Source organism: Talpa occidentalis, unplaced genomic scaffold (genome assembly GCF_014898055.3).
Source record: "Talpa occidentalis isolate TD23 unplaced genomic scaffold, MPIMG_talOcc4v2.1 talOcc4.12, whole genome shotgun sequence".
Taxonomy (NCBI): Eukaryota; Metazoa; Chordata; class Mammalia; order Eulipotyphla; family Talpidae; genus Talpa; species Talpa occidentalis.
The window spans coordinates 70,892,224-70,898,984 of NW_023601212.1; the positions used below are offsets into that span (position 1 = coordinate 70,892,224).

General features: G+C 39.6%; 1 pseudogene; it reads right to left on the minus strand.

Annotated features, from left to right (window-relative positions):
• Positions 1-674: 674 nt before the first annotated feature.
• LOC119240113 (olfactory receptor 10J1-like) lies at positions 675-1,615 on the minus strand (annotated as a pseudogene).
• Positions 1,616-6,761: the final 5,146 nt, after the last annotated feature.

Sequence of the window (6,761 nt, forward strand, 5' to 3'; positions counted from 1 at the left end):
CCAAACTCTGTGAGCCCTGCTCATGTGGCCAGAGCCGAGTCTTGTCACTGTGGTTAGGTTCCTCCACTAACTCCCTTCTCCCCACACCGCCCCCTGTTTCCTTTCCTTTGGGGTCCCACGTGTGAGTGGCCGGAAACTCAGTGGGGTGCTTGAAATACTTTTTCTAGAAAATTTTGTTAGCTTATTCCAAACCCATTTTCTAAAAACATATCTATATTTTTGCTTTGCTTATCTTATTAAAACACAGGGCAATTTGATTTCTGCACAATATCCTTTCTGGTAACCACTTGTTCAAGCTTCCAATTTATGTTAAAAGAAGATTCAGTCGAGTGGGGATTTTAATGGGGTTTATACTTCAGCAAAGTGGATGGATCACTTTAAATTGAAACTGTGATAAACACCCAATCACACTCTGACCTCCTAATTATCTCCTGGAATAGAGCCAAAAGGCTTCTGTGTACAGGGCTGTGGAATGACTTGTGTTTTAATTATGTTAACAAAGAGGTCAAGGGAGTGAGAATCGATTGTTAGAGGCCAGCCCCCAGCTTCACTCTTGCCCTGGCCCTGGCTGTGATGTATGGGACATCACCAATCACTTGAAATGCTTGACTCATGGATTTACCTAAAGCTTCTGCCTGGAAGTCATACACAGCTTTTTGTGTAGAGATTTCATTTTAGGAAGGGTATTTTCTACCCACCATTCTCTGTAGGGCATCCTGAACTTCTTTGTTTCTGAAACTGTATACAACAGGATTCAGCAGGGAAGTGATGACTGTGTAGGTCACTGAGATCAGCTGGTCCTGACCCCTGGTTTTCTCTGACTTGGGCTTGAGGTAGGCAATGGAGGTGCAGCCATAGTGGGTGATGACCACAGTGAGGTGGGAGGCACAGGTTGCAAAGGCCTTCTTTCCAGCCCTCTGTGGAGGTGATCTTGAGGATGGTGGAAATAGTGAGGACAAAGGAGATGAACAGGAAGGTGGCAGAGGCTGTGATGGCCAATAGGCTGATAATTAAGGTTAGGATATCATTGATGACTGGGGTAGCACACGCCAGATCCAGCACTGGTTGAACATCACAGAAGTAATGCTCAAATCAATGAATTGCAAAAAGACAGAAAATGGCCACAGCCTAAATCAGTGAGAGCGAGAACCCAGTGGCACAACTGAGGATGCCAGTATGACACAGACCCTCCAATTCATGATGACTGAGTATTGGAGTGGGTTGCAGATGGCCACCTAGCACCATTACTGCCAGTAGGAGGCTGTTACTGCCAGTAGGAAGCTGTTGGTGATGGCAAAGCCAAGGAAGAAAAAGAGCTGAGTCCCACAGCCCTCCAGGGAGATGGCTGGTCTCAGGCCCACAGGCTGGAGAGCATCCATGGGGTGATGACCAGGGAACTGAATGTCTCTGAGGTGGAGAGGACACTTAGAAAGAAGTACATAGGGGTGTGGATGTGATGGTCAATATGGATAATAGTCACAACAATGATAGTGCCAGCTAGGGTTAGGACATACAGGGTGACAAGCATCACAAAGAGTGTGAGCTGATGTCTTTGGAAGTTGGAGAAGCCTTGGAAAACAAACTCTCTTACCTCTGCGTGGTTAGCTGTCTTCATGGAGGATCTCAACTCTGAAAAATAAAGAGAAGGTCAACCCCATCTCAGTTCCAGACTTCCCTACCTCTAGAGAAGCACACTGCCCAGAGCAAAGATTCAATAAACACAAAGACCCAATTTGAACTCAGCCAATAAATTGGCTTTTTCAGGGACAATTGCCTTCCTAGAACTGGAAGTAAAGACAGAAAATTTTAGGAAGAAATTCCTTGCAGGTGGTGTGTGTGTGTGTGTTTAGAAAACCCAAAAGAAACTACTGATAAATTATTAGAATCATTAGAAGAGTTTAGCATGGTTTTCAGCACCAAATTTAATTGTAGTAATACCTCACATTTCTATACTTCAACAAACTGAAAGAAAATTAAATTTAAATAGGCTCTCATTTACAGTAACTTAAAAATATAAAGCATCCAGGAACAGAGACTTTTATCAAGAAATTATAATACCTTAATCAGAAACACTACAGAAGACTGAGATAATTTGAGTGATATAGCAAGCTTATGAATTGGAAGTTAACTATTATGTCCCAAATCTATGAATTCCATAGGATTCAGTCAGAATCCCAAAGGGGTTGTCTTTGATTGGTTGGTTGGTTGGTTGTTGGATTGACAACTGATACTAAAACTTCTATGGACTTGCAAAGATCCAAGAGAAGCCAAAATACTCTTGATGAAGAAAAACAAGAAGAGGGGATTTGCCCTTCAGATACCATTACTTAGCCTGGGCTATGGTGATGCAGTGTGGTGTTGTTATACAGACAAACAGTCACATCATTTGGAGATAGAGCTCTTCACCACAGAGCTGGCAACGCAGATTAGTAGGAAGCAACGGAAGAGTTGGTTATCATTATGGGAAGAAATGAAATTAGACTAGGTTGCACCATTAAAAAAAAAACCAATTTCAGATGTACCAAAGATCTATAAAGAAACAGACAAGAAAAAATGCCCTGTGAAATGTTTAGACGATAATATGCGAGACAGTTAAAAAACTTGCAGTAGTAAAAGATACAAAATGAAATAATAATAAATTTTATAACATGAAAGTTAACTTCTGTTTTTCCAAAATAAATCACAAAAAAAGACAGAAAAGGGAAAATAATGACAAAAATAACAGCCAAATAACTAGCATCTAGAATGCCTTTAGGGAAAAAAAGAACAGATTGACTTAGTAAATGGTAGGCTGGGAAGAAAGACAGTAATTCCATGTGAAAGGAAGCACAAATGGCAAGTGAACAGATTTTTTTTTTTTAAGATTTATTTATTTATCTATACAAGCACTGGGTACAGTCAGAAGCACGGGAGGGTGAAAGAATACACCAGAGCCAGGGCGGGGAACAGAACAGGCAGACCGATGAAATACACTGCTGAGGGGAGCAGCAGGCATGGCAGGAGAGATCTGCCATGCCACGTGGGACCCTCACCAGCGGCTGGGGATGGAACCGGCACTGCAGAGGCTGCGGGCAGCCTCGCAGCCCAGCGCTCAACCGCTGCACCACCAGGGGAGGCCCAGTGAACAGATTTTTGAAATGATTAGTAGTCAGGGAAAAAAATGACCACAGACCACAAATTAAGACCACAGACCATTTCCCCCCTATCAGAAGGCAAAATGACCAGAGACAGAACAATTGGAAACTCCAGTTCCCTGCCTGCTGGAAAGTAAATGGATACAATCATTCTGGAAAACAGTTTGACATCAGCTGCTAAAGTTGAAAATGAACATGTCCTGTGAACCAGTAAATACACCATTTAATCCAGAAAAACTAAGCAGGCACACGAGGAGTTTGTAGCAGATTTGTTTATAATAGAAAAAAATAAACCAAAACAAACCAAATGTTCTTCACATGCAGAAAGTATATTTAAATGGAAATAAGTGCTCACAATAATAAAGTATTAATAAACATTGAATGAATGAACTACAAAGCAGGAGTGGGCAAATCACAGCCCACAGACTATCTGTTTTGTAAATAAATCTTTGTTGGAATGCTGTCAAGCCATTTGTGCATGAGTTGTGAGTGATTGTTCTCGCCCTGGGAGGGTTGAGTGGCTGCAGCCGACTAGAATGTTATCTAACCCAGCCTTACAGAAAGCTTACAGACACCTGTGGAAGATCATTAAATGTGGATGAATCGCAGGATCATAAATTTGAATAATAGCTGCAAATCAGTGTGAGATGTGTGTGTGTGTGTGCATAGTACATATTCCACTTATATAATGTTCAAAAAATGCAAGATTAACAATTAAATAATGAATTTAGCTATTAATTATATAGATTTATTAAATAATATATTGTTTGAGGGTAATCTGTTTCTTTAAAACCCTGGAGATGTTTTACCCTGAAATTCATGGAAGTGACTATTTGGCAAGTATCTGAAGGATTTAAAGAAGGCTTTCTGAGGCTTCTAGATATATGGTCATGCTCTAGTTCTTACCTGGGCAGAGGTGTTTGTTTTGTTATTTTTTTTAAAACTGTATATATGTTTTATACACCTTTTCAATGTATACTGCATATTATAACAATTTTAACATATATGAAGAAAGCATTTATGATATTGTTAAATAGAAGAAATATTACAAAACAGTAAAGGTCATATGATCCTCTTTGTAAAGAAAATAAAGACATTTATATGAATGTATGAAGAAACAAGGATCTAGTAATGAATATATATAACCTATATAAACAGGAACTAAGAGTATTATTTCTAAAATATATATTTTGCACTTATTAAAGGATACATGTGAAAATTTTGCAATTCAGTGAAAATAATAAGGTAAAAAGTGGGATATGATAAAGTATATGCCAAATTACCTCAATTATGAAAAAATGCATAGAAAAAAGTGAATGGAAATTACTTAAATGTTAGTAGTGTATGGTTTTGCATGCTATAATTATGGGAAAACTTCTACTTTTTCCTGCATTTTCCTGTGTCTGTGATGATGTATGATGTGTGACATATGCAGTGGGGAGGGAGACAAAATCAATGAGTTTAAGCCTCCCTTGAGGTCATTCTTACCATCTTGGTATCCTTCCCATCTTTCACTCATTCTTACATGATAGTGCTTGTATATTCATTACAATTATTTCTTACCTTTATCAAGATTATTTTCAGCTAGATTTCAACTTGTCACATCCCCAGAGTCTAACCCAAGTTTTGTCATATCTCAAGCTTTTAATAATTATTGGTTAAATGAAGGAATATTCTTGAACTTCTACTCTGAAGGAGGAGACCCACACCTCTGAAGATGCATGCCACAGCACAGCTGGGGCACATGAAAGCTAAGACAAAATACTGGCATGAGCACCACCAGGGAGGAAGAGGCGGGAACAGGGTCTCTTCCACTAAAGGTACATCAGGCAGATGGACTATCTGAAATACTCAAGCAAAGCAAAGTTAGAAAGAGTGGCATAGAGGCGCACAGGATGCGATTCAGTCTACAGAGCCCATTAAATTGCACAAGTTGAGTGTGCCAAAGACAAAAGACCTGGAAGATCAATGCAGGAAACACGGGTGAATGAAGGAGATGCTGTCAAACTGTGATCATTAAGCAGGGACATAGATCATTGACCTTGCGTTAGTTTTCCAATCTGCAATCTGAACTTTGGTGAGTAGCTCTCTTCTTCAAAAAGATACTAAAAACATACATGAATTCTTTGCTTTTTACAGTTTCCTTCATTCTTCAAGTAATAATACATTTAATAGTCAAAACTATGTAGCAGAAATGTGAGGGAACTTAATTCCCTAAAGGATAAGGTGTTGCCTAAGATCACACATGTGGCTCAAGGCAGAGATAACTCAGTACCCAGCTTGCTTCATCCTATTTCCCAGCTCTTTCCTCTTGAAAAACCTCAAAGAAGACAATTTTGTTTATAACTGAGATAATGACACATGAGGCACTACTACATGTGACAACAACATACAGTTTATGTGCCTGCGTTCGGGAGACATTTATTTGAAAGCTGAGGAAATAACTGAATCTTGTCCTGGTTGTTTTTGATGTCTCCGAGAAGAGTAAGACACACGCACTTGATATGTATTGTCCAATTTCCTTCTGGTTCCTAACATCATTATAATGTCAGGTGAGAGGGCGAGGCTCAGAGGAAAATGTTTTCTGCCTGCTGCAAGTCTAGCATCTATTTCTCTAGAATTTCCAGCTCCAGCTCGGTACACACACACACACGCACACACAAACACACACACACACACTACGCCAAGCATATCTTCCTGTTGGTAGTGATTTGGCTATCCCCATGTCGCACTGCTGAATGGAAGCAGTACAAAGAACCTGACCTGGGACTGAGCATAACAAGTAAGGAGAGTCCAGGTAGCATATAGATCTCAAAATCTGATGAAACAATAGAGTTAGTCCTGACACTCTGAATAAATGTCTCAGATAATTAACAACCAAAATGCATAAACTAATGTTTGGTTAAAATATACTCCAGCTAGCCTATTTGGACAGGCTATATAATGGAAAGTTCAGTCCTTACCCAGAAATAAAATGTCCCATTTCCTAGATGGAGGACTATAACCACAGAAGGATAAGCTACTAGTTGGACTCTAGCAAGACCAGGTGTGAGGCACAAGTATGTCTGACTCTGAGTTTCAGGCACTTGTATCTAGTCCAAACCCCACTGAGTGAATATACAGGCATGCAGTTCAGCAGAGGGGAGGGAAAAAACAGGGATGAAAAATGCCTGACCTTCAGCCTCATTCCTTCAAAAGACTCCGGGGATGTCAGTGGTGGATGACAACTCTGGGAGTAGGACGGTTTTCTTATTTACTGCCTCGCCTCTATGATTTCAATGAGTCTTCCATTATTTGAAAATGAAACTTATGAGAATAATCTTACTTTATAGGTACCTGGTCTCAATCACTCATCATGCAAGATACTGCAAGAGTATGAAACGTTAATGTTCAAGAAAATCATCAGAAACCAGAATGGGAAAAGCTAGAAACTCAGAAAAATTAAAATCAATTCTCTTTTTTCTACCAACGACCACTTACTTCTCACAAAGTTGGCAAAGGAGATGAAAAAAATTTGTTGTTAATGTGTTTGCAACTTAAAACAAAACAAAACAAACAAAACAAGAACAGAACTGAGATAGGATTCTCTCAAGAGGGGAAAAATGCAATCACAAACCTAAGAAGTTT